Below are 13,975 nucleotides of genomic sequence, written 5' to 3'. Positions count from 1 at the left end.
TAGGGTGTCAAGCAGGGACAAGATTCTTATTAAAAGGGCCAGAATCTGATCTTCCCCTATCTTTGTTTAATGAAGATTTTTAAAAAATCAAGCAAGCCAATACTTGAAGTCTTGAAGGAACAACTTCTCTATAAGGTGTGGTTCGCACTGGCTCTTTCAGAAGAAGGAAACAATAACAACACACCTTCTGCTTTAAAGTGCGGTATGGATATGGCATTCTTCCAGAAACCTGGAGAGTTAAACGTTTTCTATGTTCCCTTCTGAATATCTCAGAAACAGGAAAGTGTTCAGTCCTTCAGCCCTGCTCCACAGCTGAGTTTAAATACAAAGCCATGGAGGAAAACCAATATTCTGACTGCCAGGCAGGGTGGAGTAAATCGGAAAGGAAAAGTCTGATCATATTTCCGTCTTCCTCATTTTGGCTCCTTTTCTTTCTATTCAGGAGGTAGGTAGAGAGAAGAGAATACATGTGAAGAAGCAGCACTTCCATTAAGGAATTCTGGGCCATAGAAATTTCTCATCTGGAAAAGATTGGGCCAATCTGCTGGTCTGGTCTGATCCCCTCCCAGGTTTCAAAACTGGGAAGGTGGCCAGTTGGACTTCACGTGAAAATCATATTGTGTAATGGTCATGTTTTGTACTGTGTTTTGACTACTTTCAATGTTGTCATAATACATTGTAAATGGATGAAAGAAGCTAATTGTCTGGATCCCTCCCAGTCGGGTTTCAAGTCTGGACACAGGCCTGAGCCAGCAGTGATGATGCATGGGGATAATTTACAGCAGGATATAGCCACAAGGATGGATTCTATGCTGGCCCTCCTTAATCTCTTGGCAACTTTTAAAAAGCATCAGACACAGTACTCTTCTGCTCAGGTGATGGAAACTGAAGGCATGGTGTTGTAGTGGTATCTTCCCACATCCAGGACTGGTTCCAGTCGTATTGGGGAAAGAGAGATGCATTTGCTTTGGGGGGTAAAACAGGATGCCTTATGTCCTTGCTTTGTGGGATGCTCCAGGATTGATTTTCTATTTAACATCTGCCTGAGGATGCTGAATAGAGTGATCCATCACCCTGGACTTAATTAACATCAGTATGCTGATAGTGCCCAGCAATGCAGGGCTTTTCAACCTTTTCACCCACTGTACCACTTTTAGGATATGGCAACATCCGAGTACCACCAGTTGCCTAGCAAAGTGTCAAAAATTTGGCCAAAAAAAAAAAAAAGGAAAAAAGTGATGAAGTTCAGGTAGTCCTTGACTTACAACAGTTCGCTTAGTGACTGTTCAAAGTTACAATGGCACTGAAAAAAGTGCCCCCCAAGCCACACCCGAGAAAGACACCTGCCTGCCCGCCCGGCAGCGCTCTTCCTCCTGTCCAAGGTTTTCATTGTTGTGAGCATTTCTGTTGATGATTGGCAGTGGGGGTGGGGTGGGGGGTGTTTGGTTTTTATCCCCCCAGTCTGCTGGGTGGTTGCAGCAGGTTTTGGTCACTTCACATGACCCTGGGACACTGTGACCGTCATAAAAATGAATCAGTTGCCAAGCATCTGAATGTAAATCACAAGACCCTGGAGATGCTGCAACATTCCAGCTGATCGGCGCTTCTTCTGGGCTCAGTAGAAGTGCCAGGATCAGCACCAAGCTCCAGCTGGAGCCTGGCGCTGATCCTGGTGCTTCCGCTGAGCCCTGACAGCTCTGCAGCTCCAGCTGTCTCTCGCTCAGGCTTGTGCGGTGCTGCCACCGGTTCAGCTCATTCCCCTCCCCCACTACCACTTTTCTAGGATGGTCACGTACCACCTGCCAGGTGCCAATGTACCACTGGTTGAAAAGCCCTGCAGTAATGTACCCTTGACCAGCTGGGTCCTGTATGTGTCTGAAGGTTGTGGGAGTCTTGAAATGGAAGAACTGGTTTAAGATAAACTCTAGCAATATTGGGTGACAGTTGATTTTGAGGCTACCTAAATCAGGAGATCATCCATATTTGGTTTTTTGGATGAGCTTACATTATCCCACGCGGTGGCTCAGTGGGTTAGGATGCTGAGCGTGTCGATCAGAAGGTCGGCAGTTTGGCGGGTCGAATCCCGAGTGCCGCGTAACAGAGTGAGCGCCTGTTACTTGTCCCAGCTTCTGCCAACCTAGCAGTTCAAAAGCACGTAAACATGCAAGTAGAAAAATAGGGACCACTACGGTGGGAAGGTAACAGTGTTCCGTGCGCCTTTGGTGTCTAGTCATGCCAGCCACATGACCACGGAGATGTCCTCGGACAAGCGCCGGCTCTTCAGCTTTGAAATGGAGATGAGCACCGGCCCCTAGAGTCAGAAACGACTAGCATGCATGTGCGGGGGAACCTTTACTTTTACCTTTACATTATCCCAGGAAGACCTATTTCACGTTTTGGAATTGCTTTAGACTCAGAATGTCTGCTTGAAAAGTGGCACCCACAGCTAGGAGGCCTTTGCACAAATTCACTGTATGCCAATTACATCTGTTCTTGGATTGGGTCCATACTTGCGGTCATTAATGCCTGAGTCACCTCTTATTGGTGACTTACTGTAATATTGTCTAAATAGGACTGCCCTTGAAAATCTGTGGAAGCTACTACCGGTCTAGGACACAGTGACACATGTAGTTTATGAGCATACTGAAGCATGCAGTACCTGATTGTGCATGCTGTACTGGTTGTGAGTGGGTTTTGCACCATTGCATGCTCTTCAAGATGCTTATCACCACCTATAACCCTTCATGGCACTTGAGGTATCTTCTTATAGGGCTGCTGACATCCAAATTCTTATTCTATAAGCTCTGATAAGGTTGGCATGTCCTGGGTCCCATCACTCAAGTACCTGGTAGTTATCCTTTTATGAGGCTCAGAGGACATGCCTTCTTTCTCACCACACCTGCCCCTTGAGATTATATGGCCCTGACCTACCTGCCTTTTGAAGACATAGCTCTGGCCCCAGGCACTGAATCAAGACTTCTGACATCACTATGTGAACTGTCCTCCCTGTGATGTGTTTTTACATTTTTGGTTTATTATTTGTTTGTTGCCAATTTTGATAGTCACCTTCAGTCACGTGGGGAGTGGGTAGCCATATAAATTAATAACATAAGTAAATAAATAAATACATTCTTCAACTTATCAGTCTTCCCCAACCAGATACCCTCTAGATCAGAGGTCCCCAACCTTTTGGGGACCAGGAACCGGTTCTGTGGAGAAAGGTTTTTCCGCCAGAGTGCGAGGTTTTGTGTGCTACCTGGGGCTTTGCTAGTTTGTGCAGACTGGTTGCTGGCATGCCACGGACCGGTACTGGTCCACGGACCAGAGGTTGGGGACCCCTGCTCTAGATATTTTGGAATATAATGTTCATCATCCTTGGAGAGCATCCTCCTTAGCTGGGATGAATGGGAGTCCAGCAAAGCTGGAAGTTATTACTTTCCTGGAATAAGAGATCCAAGTGCGCAAATGATGCTCCCCAACTTAAGCTACAAAGATCAGAGTAAGCGAAGGTTGTTCATCTAAATCTCACCTTTCAGAGCTGGAAGTATAGTCTGAAGCTGGTTCTGAATTGCCAATTCCTTATACAAATTACAAAACTGAGCTACATATATAGGTTACATCAAAATTCAGGAGATAGAAAGCAAGCTGAAATAAGCACAAGCTAAGGGTGCTTGGTGAGGACTACGTATCCACTCTGTCCTGGGGGAAAAGGCATTGCAATCTAGTTAACTAAAATTATCTGAAAAAATGGAGGGCTCCAGCTTACTGACAGAGCCTTTTCATTCAAGGAGACTGTTGCCAGTCAGCAGAGAAGATAAAGTGAGGTTGAAGGAGCCTTGTAGTGGCTTGGGATTCTGGAACTTGCAGATAAACTTATCTGGTCACTGTGTTAGGTCAGGAAGGCAGTAGCATGCAAGTCACATTTTTTTGAACCTTGCGATCCTGAAGGAGCTGAAGCCCGCTTATTTTAATTGATAGTTAAACAAAATGGTTTGAGCCAAGAGGTGCTCATAAAAAAGAAAGAATCCACAGCCTTCAGAGATGGGATGAGGTCTATTTCATACTCACTCCCCACCCCACCGGCTGCCAAAGAGATTTGGTTATTTCTGTATTACTTTTTGCTACACCTGCACTTTCAATAGCAGTTTTGTTTGCAGACATTAGCAAATGAGACGGGTGTGACCTGAAACTACAAATTGCAATGTGAAGAACTGTGGAATTAAAATGCTACTTATCCAGCTTCATCTTCTTTCAAGGATATTCCCCTACTTAGCCCCTAATTTTCTGTTTCTGCCATCTGGGAATTTTTAATGGCATAGCGTTAGCCACAATCAAGGGATTACATTGGGAGGAAGGGGAAATCACTATTGTAACTCACTTCCTAAATTCACTATGAGTTGTACGTAACATACAATTACACCTGCTGATGTCTAGAGGTCAAATTGCTATGAGCAGTATAAGAACAAGCCAAATGCTTTATGTAGGAGAGCTGACCAGGGCATCCATGTTCTCAGTACTGCCAATACCCACTGAGCTAGTTTCTTAAAATCCATGATAAAGCAACTTCAGAGTCAAAACATTACAGGTAGTTTTTGATTTACAACTACAAATGGGCCTGGAAAGTTCATCACTAAGCAATGTGGGTCCTTGCACTGCATCCAATCTTATGACTTTTTTTGCCATGGTCTTTAAGTGACGTTCGCGGTTAATAAACAAATATAAATAGTTGCCCCACTGACTTTGCTTGCTGGAAGTCCCCCGAGTTTTATTTATTTAGCCTATAGCAGCAATGCTAAAAACACGTCACAATTACTCTCCCAATAATCAAATATGAAAGGACTTATTTTTTTACAAGTTCAAAGGTAGACTATATGTGATGGAGTTGCATACAGAAAGTCTCAAGGGTTTCCCTAATATGTGCTCATATGGCGACAAGGAAAAAGCTACCCCAGTGTAGGAATCATACATTTGGGCATCCCCTGGGTAAACGACACAGAGTCAGCTAATTCTTCCACAACGGCAGCCAGAACAATCCTTGTGATCTTATGACTTAAAGCACATCACTATGCGTAAAGTGTAAAGGATGACCACATGACCCTGGGATGCTGCATCCGTCATAAATACATTCCAGTTGCAGAGTGCTCAAATTTTGATCATGATCATTTGATCCGCGGGTACACAGCAACAGTTTTAAGTGCAAGGATCAACATAAAGTCATTTTTTCCCACTGCCATCATAACTTAGAGGTCATTAAACAAATGGTCTTAAGTTCAGAACTATTTGTAGTTCCATGTTTCCCTAGACATTTTGGGCTGGTTTCATAACTTCCAGCTACACTGTTGTGTAACAGACCAAAAAAAGAAACCCAAAGTTACCAAGTTTAGGATTGGGTTGGACAGGTCAGAGACCTCATTGCTCTTGCCAGTGTGTGGCAAGATTAAGGATTTCGCAATGCCAGGCAATAAAAATCAGAAAAGGCTCTGTTCCACCCATTACATCACTCATGAAGGTCACCACGTTTGGGGTGGCTTCCTCCACCACTAATGACTAGTTTCTGGGACAGTCAAGCATCATCTCAATCTCGTTTGGAAGCCTCTTTGAGCTTTCCATAGAGGAAATGCAGATTCCTTTTCCCTCCCTTTTCCAATCGACACCTCTTGCTGCATAAAGCAGCCTTCCCCAACTGGAAAACCCAAGGATGCTATTAGACTTAGTCTTCCATAATGCCCACCAGCCACACCGACTCAGGCTGGAGGACACAAGTTTAGGTTGTCAAAGACTTGAAGAGCTGATATTCGCCCTTCAATAAATTTCTTGGGCAGCTCTCAACACACATAAACACATAAGCTCACTATCTCGTGTAAAACATCCAAGTTAAATGTGGTCCTGTAGGTATACACACGTGTTGTCCAACTCTGTTAGTTGCCTTTGGAATTTATACATTATTTACTGTATGAAGCCAGGATGAAAGTCAGGCAATTAGACAATCAAGCGCCAAGTATAAATGTTTCCTGGGATTCAAGCCGTATCACAATAGGAAGCAGGCGAATTTCCCTAGGGACTGTATTTCAGTTAGAACTGCTGCTTCTCCCCTCTAGCCACACCCTGGATGGTGGAGGAGCCTGGTGATAAATGCCTACTAAAGGCGACAGGCAGCAGACGGAGGCAGGCCTTGGTATAGCCACCACACCCATTATAAGGAAAGCCAGAGATCAAATTAAAATAGCAGTAAGCAAACCAGAGAACCTCCTATTCCTATTAACAGCTCCAGTTTCTTATACAGGAGATCATTGAGGAAATCACCACCAGGCCAACGGTTCTCAGCCTGTGGTCCACAGACCCCTGGGGAGGGCTGTGATGTTGTCACGGGGTGTCTGTGAAGGCTTGAAGAAATGTAAGGATTTAAATCTTGAGTTAAGTCTTGTGGGGGATCTGTGGCCATGGCCAATGGCCACAAAAGGTATTTAAAGGGGGTCCGTGGTGAAGAAAAGTTTAAGAACCACTGACCTAGGCTTATTCTGGACAAAGTCTCTGTCACAAGTCACAGAATCTCACAATTATGTCGACTAAACAGTAATGCAAGAGAGCCTCTGAGCGTATGCGGAAGGTTTGTCAGCAGAAGTAATCTTCCTCGTATAGACCTGGGGCAACCGAAGTACAGGTAATCCTCGACTTACTACAGTTCATTTATTGAACGTTAGAAGTTACAACGGCTCTAAAAAAGTGACTTAGGAACACTTTTTACACTTACAGCCTTTGTAGCATCCTCATGATCATGTGACCAATATTTGGACACTTAAACAACTGGTTCATATTTATGACGGTCAACTTTTGCGACCTTTTGACAAGCAAAATTGGTGGGGAAGCCAGGTTAACTTAACGACCTTGTTACTAACTTTCTCAGCAGCAGTGATGCACTTAATGACTGTCCAAGAAAGGTCGTCAACTGGGGCAAAGCTCCCTTAACACACGTATCACTTAACAACAGAAATTTGGGGCTCAACTGTCGACGTCGGTCAAGGGACTACCAGTACTGCCTTTGACAAGAGCGCAGAAGCTCCTACTCGCCTGCCTGTTGAAATATTCCAGACTTCCCAGCGGCCAACTCAAAAGCTCCAGGTTTGGGGGCAAGCGCTGAACGCCGTTTTGCTTTTTTGCCCGTGCACGTCGGAAAGGAAGCAAACGCAAAAGGGGCTCAAAAACCGAAAGCGAACCGCGCTCCTCGAGATCAGTTATCCGGATGAAACCCCGAAGCCGTGAGAAGTTCCGGCAGGCTCGACCGAAGCCAGGACGGAAGAAAAGATCCCGAAGCCCGTAGGACTCAGTCCCAGCCGGCCAACTTCTCCGGATAAAAAGCCCACCGGCGACTCTTAGTAAGCCTTTAACTACTTTTCTCCAGACTTACCGCCGCAACCGGCTCGCGATTTCGCCCCACCGAGAACTTTCGCAGCCGCTCCACCCCTCGCGCTGATGTTCGCCACAGGTCTGACGGCCTTTCGGAGAAGGAGGGTGGGCGGGGCACGCCGGGAAAACAACAGAGGCGGCCCCTGGACCCCGCCCTCGCTGGCCTAAAATAACCCCCAGAGGCGCCCCCCAGAGGCGTGCTCGGGAAAGTACAGACCAGGGGTCGGCAACCTCGGCTCTTTTATGACTCGTGGACTTCAACTCCCAGCTGGCTCAGGAATTCTGGGAGTTGAAGTCCACGAGTCATAAAAGAGCCGAGGTTGCCGACCCCTGGTACAGACGGAAAGTTTTATTACAGGTTGCGAGGCGCTGGGAAAGCAACCGGAAGGTTTTTTTGGAAGCGGAAGTGTCCGCCCCGACGAGCCGAAAGCCGTGCAACGTTTCTGACGTGCGACTGCTTGGGCTCGGAAACGGTGACTTCGTGCTCACAGTGGTGGCGGGCTACTTGCCTATGCCTGGATATTCTGGCTGGGGATGGTGTAAGTTGTAACCCGCACCAGAGAGCAGCAGGAAAAGGAGGAGTGTTTTTTTGTCAGAATCCATTTATATCATATTCGTAAATGGAATGTTTCAAACGTTATTCCAGGGATGCTGCCATCTCCCGAAGAGAAGAGAATAGATGTGTATTGAACCGGTATTAGGCATTTCAAAGGAAAGGAGAAGCCTTTTGAACTGGGGAAACAAAAGGGGAGGGGCTAGCATCTGGCTTGTGTCACGGAAGAGAGCAATAAACATGAAGGGTCCTAAGTTTCTTTTTCCCACGAGATGGATGCTAGGAGAGAAAGGATGGGGAACTGACCAAATGGGGTTAAGGGGGGGTTAAACCGGGAACTCTTTATAAGGGTTTACTTCATGGGATAATATTAAGTCCTGTCTTGTTTCCTACAACCAAGCATGTCATAGTAAAGATTCTTTTTGGAATAGATTTGACTCCAAGAATTTTGTCTTCCTAAGACATGGTTTGGGGTGGGTCCTGACAGTTTTGGTCATCTTGGCAGCAGCTTGCACTGGAAATAAATGAGGAGTGTCATTGAATGGGGACATTAGCATTGTCATTTCTGATGATTAGGTTTTAGAATAAGGGACTATGAAGTCTGGCAATGCATAGTTGTATTTTTCCCCCCCAAAAAAATGTCCCATACGTGAGTGTCCACCAGAATTTCTCTTGGGGTTTATTTATTTATTTTATTTTATTTAATCCCATTTATATCCCGCCCTTCTCCGAAGACTCAGGGCGGCTTACAACCTAAGAAGCACAAATCAATGTGCTTAGCAATAGCCTTCATTCTATGTATATGCCTGCTTATTAAGGCTTTCACCCCCACCCCCCAGCGGCATTATTACAAAGTCAGCTTATTGCCCCTAGCAATCTGGGTCCTCATTTTACCTACCTCGGAAGGATGGAAGGCTGAGTCAACCTTGAGCCTGGTGGGACTCGAACCTGCACTAATTGCAGGCAGCTGGTGTTACTTAAGGAGGCATTAGCCCACTGCTCCACCAAGGTTGAGGGTAAATAGTGCAGGATGCAGTTATAATTTGTGCACACGGACTGCATTGCTACAATGTAACTTTTTTCATGCCTGTCTGCTTTGAATAGAAACAGGTGAAACTGGTTTGCATTGGCTCAGATTTACTTTACATGTAGCTCATTACCGACTGCATCAAATTGTTAAACTACTCTCCTGGGTTTCAGACCAGAGTCTTTCCCAGCATAAACTGGAGAGGCCCGGGCCTAAATAGGAAACCTGCATGCAGAGCTGATGTTCCATTCTTGAGCTGCAATCCTTCACTTTGTCTTGGGGGTCCTTTGCTCAGCCTGTGCTTAGCAGCACAAAGACACCTCCACCAACTGCTTAATGAGGACATCAATGCCCAGTGTCATCCTTAACTTACTCTTAGCCCAACACGAAATCAGTATCTGCTTGTCTTTTCTTGCTCCACTTCAGAAGCCGAGTTTGGGAGTTTCTTCCAGCACAAGCTCTACTATCTGGCCTGTCTCACGTGTAATCATAATGACATAAGGTAAGAGGTGGGGGCCTGCCTTTTACCCACTGACTACCTGAGGTGGGTGCAGATGCACGCTCTCTCTGGTCCCTAGTGGATTTTGGGGGCCCTTTGCATTTTGGCAGGAGGAGAATGGGGACTCTCCCACTGTGCCAGAAAGCATCACTCCTATTTCTCTAGCCAACTTATGGCTGGCAGGAAAAGCAAGGAGACCAGGATGAGAAGTGAATCTTTTGGTACCAGTATTTTCCCAGTACCAAAATACCAAGATTTTTTTTTACCACAGAAGGGAAAACAAGAAAGTAGATCTCCTAAGTCAGTTTCTGATGCTATTTCAATGCTGGGAGTGAAGGAGCCGTTCCTTTCTCCCCCTCCCTTGAAAAACAGTAAGGTGGGAGGGAGAACAGCTCCTCTACTGCCTGTCCTCTGTTCCAGTCTCAGAGGAATGACTTTTGTGGGAGTGTAGGAAGAAATGGATATACCGATAGAGGGTCTGGGACTCGCTTACCTTTCACATTGTGGATCAGTCGTTTTTAGTCATATGACATAATGAAAGTTTTGTGCTACTTGGTCAGAGAGTTAGATGAACGGCATTGGAATGAAATGCAGTTGATGTGGAAGGGGTAGTTGCTTTCCTGACTAATAATTTAAGATTATAGGGTTCTGTTATAGTGGTTAAGATACCATGTTAGAAACCAGGAGACTGTGAGCATTAGTCCTATCTTAGGCACATAGCCAATTAAGTGACTTTGACTGGTTGTTCTCTCTCAGCCCTAGAAAGGAAACAGTGATAAACCACTTTGGAAAATGCTACCAAGAAAACTCCAGAGACTAGTCCATGGAGATGCCGAGAGCCAATGCTGATTCAAAGCATTTAAAAAGTGATGTAAACAAATACGGTGTTGAAGTCTGATGTTGTCCTTTGAAGAAAGGTATCTTCCCATTTTATTCTTTTAATTTAATGCATAAGTGGTCTTTTAAAAAAATCAGATAAGGCAGGAAATCTGCTGTAATCACTTTGCCTAATTCCTGTTCTACAAAATTAGGTGCTGGCTGCTGCTGAAGCCAGCCTCTATCATATTTCACACACCAAGTAATGTAGCTCCCAAGAACTTCTTTTGATTTTGCCTCATTGTAGAAAAATTGAGCTGGTAGTTTTCTTATGATTGCAACTTGAAAAAGATGTTGCCACAGGGAGCTATTGAGCTAAATGAAAATATTTTTCAAAACTTCTAAAGATAAGATCAAACTAGTCATTATGTATCAGTTCTCTAACTAAACCTTCAACATTTTTTGTTGAAGATTAAAGCGGTGCAGAGATACCTGAAGTAAGGTTATCAATTTGAAGGGATGTTGCTGTAGTCCTTTATCTGCTACTTTTTATTCAGTTGGAAGTCTCTTCCAAACCTATCTCTTCTCAAATGCTGTTTGTCATGTGAACCTTGTCGTGCAATTAACTGGATAAGCTGCCATATGAGCAAAATCCATCAGGCATTTTTGAGGCTGCCTGGATTTTTTTAATTCTTTTGCCTCCCTCCCTCCAAAAGTTCCTTTTGATTACAGAACCCTTGCATCATATACAACTTGAGTCTGTGACCTTACGTGGGATTTCTCCATTTTTATGAGGTGGAACATTTCAGAACAGGTTTCGGCACATGATTCTTTTTAGGTATTGCCAGAACCTTGTAGTGTTTCTATAACATTTTTTAAAGTAAGAAAGCCTAGATTTATGTTAACTTCAACATAATATCCTTACTTATGTGACTGCATTTTCTTGGTTGTTTCTACCTGTCCCATCCAGTCTGGAAAGAGAGGCATGTTGCAGGTAGCATCAGCCAAGGAGCGCCAGCTGTTGGGATGCTAAGAAGAGATTTTTCTGCTGTGGTGCCCGTCCTCTGGAAGATCATCCCTCCTGGCTGGCTCGCACTGTGTTGGCCTTCCTGACAGCCTTGAAGACCTGGTTCTGTGCCTGGGGCTGGAGCCCTGTTTCCTAGCGGTGTTGAATCATACCAGCTGCTGTGTGGTTTTGTTTTTCGTGTGTTTAAATTTAAATGTTCTTTTAGTAATTGTAATAAATTTTTATTTATTCAATTTACATGGCTTTTAAATAAATAAAATCATTCTCTGAAAGAAGATTGGTTGTTGTTTTTTTTAAAAAAAACACCACGTTGGTGGTCCTTAAGTTAGCTTGAAATACATTCAGCTTTTTCTCCAATTAATCAAAATGCATTGTTAGTACTGAAGTCGCTGAAAAGGAGAATAGACAAGGCAACTTGTTTCTCTCTCTTTGTCTCACAGGCACATAACAAGCATTTATTCATCCAAAAGTGTCATGTGACCACCCATCTCATACAATATAATCCTGGGAGGCTAACAACAATAATATGCAACAATAAAAAACTAAACAAAAATAAATCCACTACACACTATCAAGATGCCATTGCACTTTCATCCCAAATCCACATGTGTTGGGCTCATCTCTTATCCTGATCTAGTGCTTGATGGAAGGTCTTCACAACCTTCATGAAGGCTAAAAGAATAAGAAGCCTCCATATTTCATAGGGGAGTCTGGTCCAAAGGGCAGGTACACTGTGGAGAAGGTCCTCTTCCCAGGTCCCAGATGGCATCGGTTAATGAAAACAATTATGCGATGTGTATGTACAACCCACAGTGCATAAGTGCAAGTTGATCAAACACCACGTACGTGATTGCATGTGATTATGACTTCTGTGTTCCAAAGGCATCCAAGCATTTATTCTACCTAGCTTCCTTTTCTTGTTTTGGCCACAGACACAGCTAATGAGCACGCTGATGGGGAAAGAGAGGAGGAATAATAATCAAACTATTTGACGATACAGAGTTGGAGAAGGTATATTTATTTATATTTCACAGTTCTGAACTGCCCATCTCCCTCGAGGGATTCTGGACAGTGTACAATAAAGATTGCTCTAGTGCTAGATTCCCTCCCTTCACCCAAGACTTCTTTAAGCCACTTAAAGTACATAGGAAGAATTAAAAAAAAAGCCTCAGGTAATACTGCTCATTGCTGTAGAGATTAATAGTAACCACACTGTGGCACTCTGGCTCCACTGGTGCCTTTTAAAGATGTTAGATGACTTCATTTCAAGTTTGATAATATCTTTGAAGATGGAAGAGTTTGTATGAAGAGACAGTCTGTTTTCTTGGGGATTTGACAGGTGCGCTGGAGTTGAGCAGCAGCACACCCTGCAAAGCAAAAGGAGAGGAACACAGGCTGTGAGTCTCAGTTCCTACTACAAAACAACAGGGGTTTTTTTTCTTTTTAACTTACCAGAAGGCAGGGTTGAGTCAGGGCCTTTTTAGTGTGTCTGGTCTGGTGAGAGAGAGAGAAGGAGAGGGAGAGAGAAGTTTGCAGATGTAAAAGGCTTGGCTTTTTAGCCTGGTTTTTATGATCTTAGTTGATTGTCCCACCCACCCCCCCCAAAAAATTCTAAAGCAATATTTCTCAACCTAAGCAACTTTAAGATTTTGGAATTCTGGGAGTTAAAATCCACATGTCTCAAAAGTTGTTAAGGCTGAGAAATGCTGTTCTAAAACAGTTTACTATTTTTAAGGTTAAAAACTCACATATTCAGTAGAAATTGGGAAAATGATTTAATATCAATCATAATACAATTCCTGTTATCAAAGTAAAAGCAATATTAGAGTCTTCTTTCAAAGAAATGGGCAAACATCTAGAGAGGACTGGTTGAAACAGGCCACAGACCAGGGGTGTAAAACTGCCAGCCTGTGGGCCGGTTTTGTCATACCGAAGCCGCGCCCACCCCATTTCCAGCAATGCAAAAAGAGTTGCAATATGTTGCGACACGTCATATGACGTGGAGAGGGTTTTTTTACAAATTTTATTGATTTTCTAATATTACATTCACATATTTGAAAAGCAACGTGGTGGCTGGGTAATAGTAATTCAATTACATACAGATATCATTAGTACAGATTTCAGATTGCCACCATAAACATTTCCTCTCTTTTTCCCTTTATATATACTATTTGTAGATTTAAAGACAAGTTTTATCCTATCAATCACATAGAAAATAACTTTCTTACATATATCCATAGTTTTTAGTTTACACATATTCTAATTGTTTTAACATACAATCTTTTAGACAATTGATGACCTAATAGATTTTTCCATTTTAATTTCCACTAACATTTAGATTTAATGTTTGATGTTTATCATTCCCAAGATTTTTAGTATAATCCCAATTCATCTATCACTATTCCTCACAAAATCTAATATTCAAAACACACATCCTGTTTACTTGACTTCTCACCCTCAACAAATTAAGGATACAATATGATATCCTTATTTTTTACTAATTTTCAGTTGTTTTTTAAGTAGTAATCAAAATTTCTTTTTATTTCAATATTTAATACTTCCTCTCTTCCTCTTTGTATCTGCTATCTCTTGCTTAAACTGATAATTTTCGTTTTTAACATTCCATACAGACCTACCGTATTTTCTGGC

The 13,975-nt window shown here is 43.3% G+C and overlaps 1 protein-coding gene and 1 long non-coding RNA gene across 3 annotated transcripts in view; one reads left to right on the top strand and one right to left on the bottom strand.

Annotated features, from left to right (window-relative positions):
- LOC308669360 (protein lifeguard 3-like) overlaps positions 1 to 7,519 on the bottom strand; it is a 54,847-nt gene extending 47,328 nt beyond the window's left edge. Inside the window, exon 1 of the mRNA XM_081329997.1 lies at positions 7,406 to 7,519. The gene's annotated coding sequence lies outside the window, so the exon portion shown is untranslated. The remainder of the gene's footprint in view (positions 1 to 7,405) is intronic.
- Positions 7,520 to 7,823: 304 nt separating this feature from the next.
- On the top strand, positions 7,824 to 11,782 carry LOC308669366. Of its 2 annotated transcripts, XR_014026738.1 has the most exons (4): positions 7,824 to 7,943; positions 9,411 to 9,486; positions 10,240 to 10,400; positions 11,270 to 11,782. It is a non-coding gene; the product is annotated as an uncharacterized lncRNA (long non-coding RNA). The 2 variants fall into 2 exon arrangements; XR_014026739.1 differs by lacking the exon at positions 7,824 to 7,943 and having other exon boundaries at positions 9,187 to 9,486.
- Positions 11,783 to 13,975: the final 2,193 nt, after the last annotated feature.

The sequence above is a fragment of the Vipera berus genome, assembly GCF_964194415.1.
Source record: "Vipera berus genome assembly, chromosome: 1".
Taxonomy (NCBI): Eukaryota; Metazoa; Chordata; class Lepidosauria; order Squamata; family Viperidae; genus Vipera; species Vipera berus.
The sequence above is the reverse complement of the archived record's forward strand: the minus strand, read 5'-3'. Positions and strand labels throughout refer to the sequence as shown.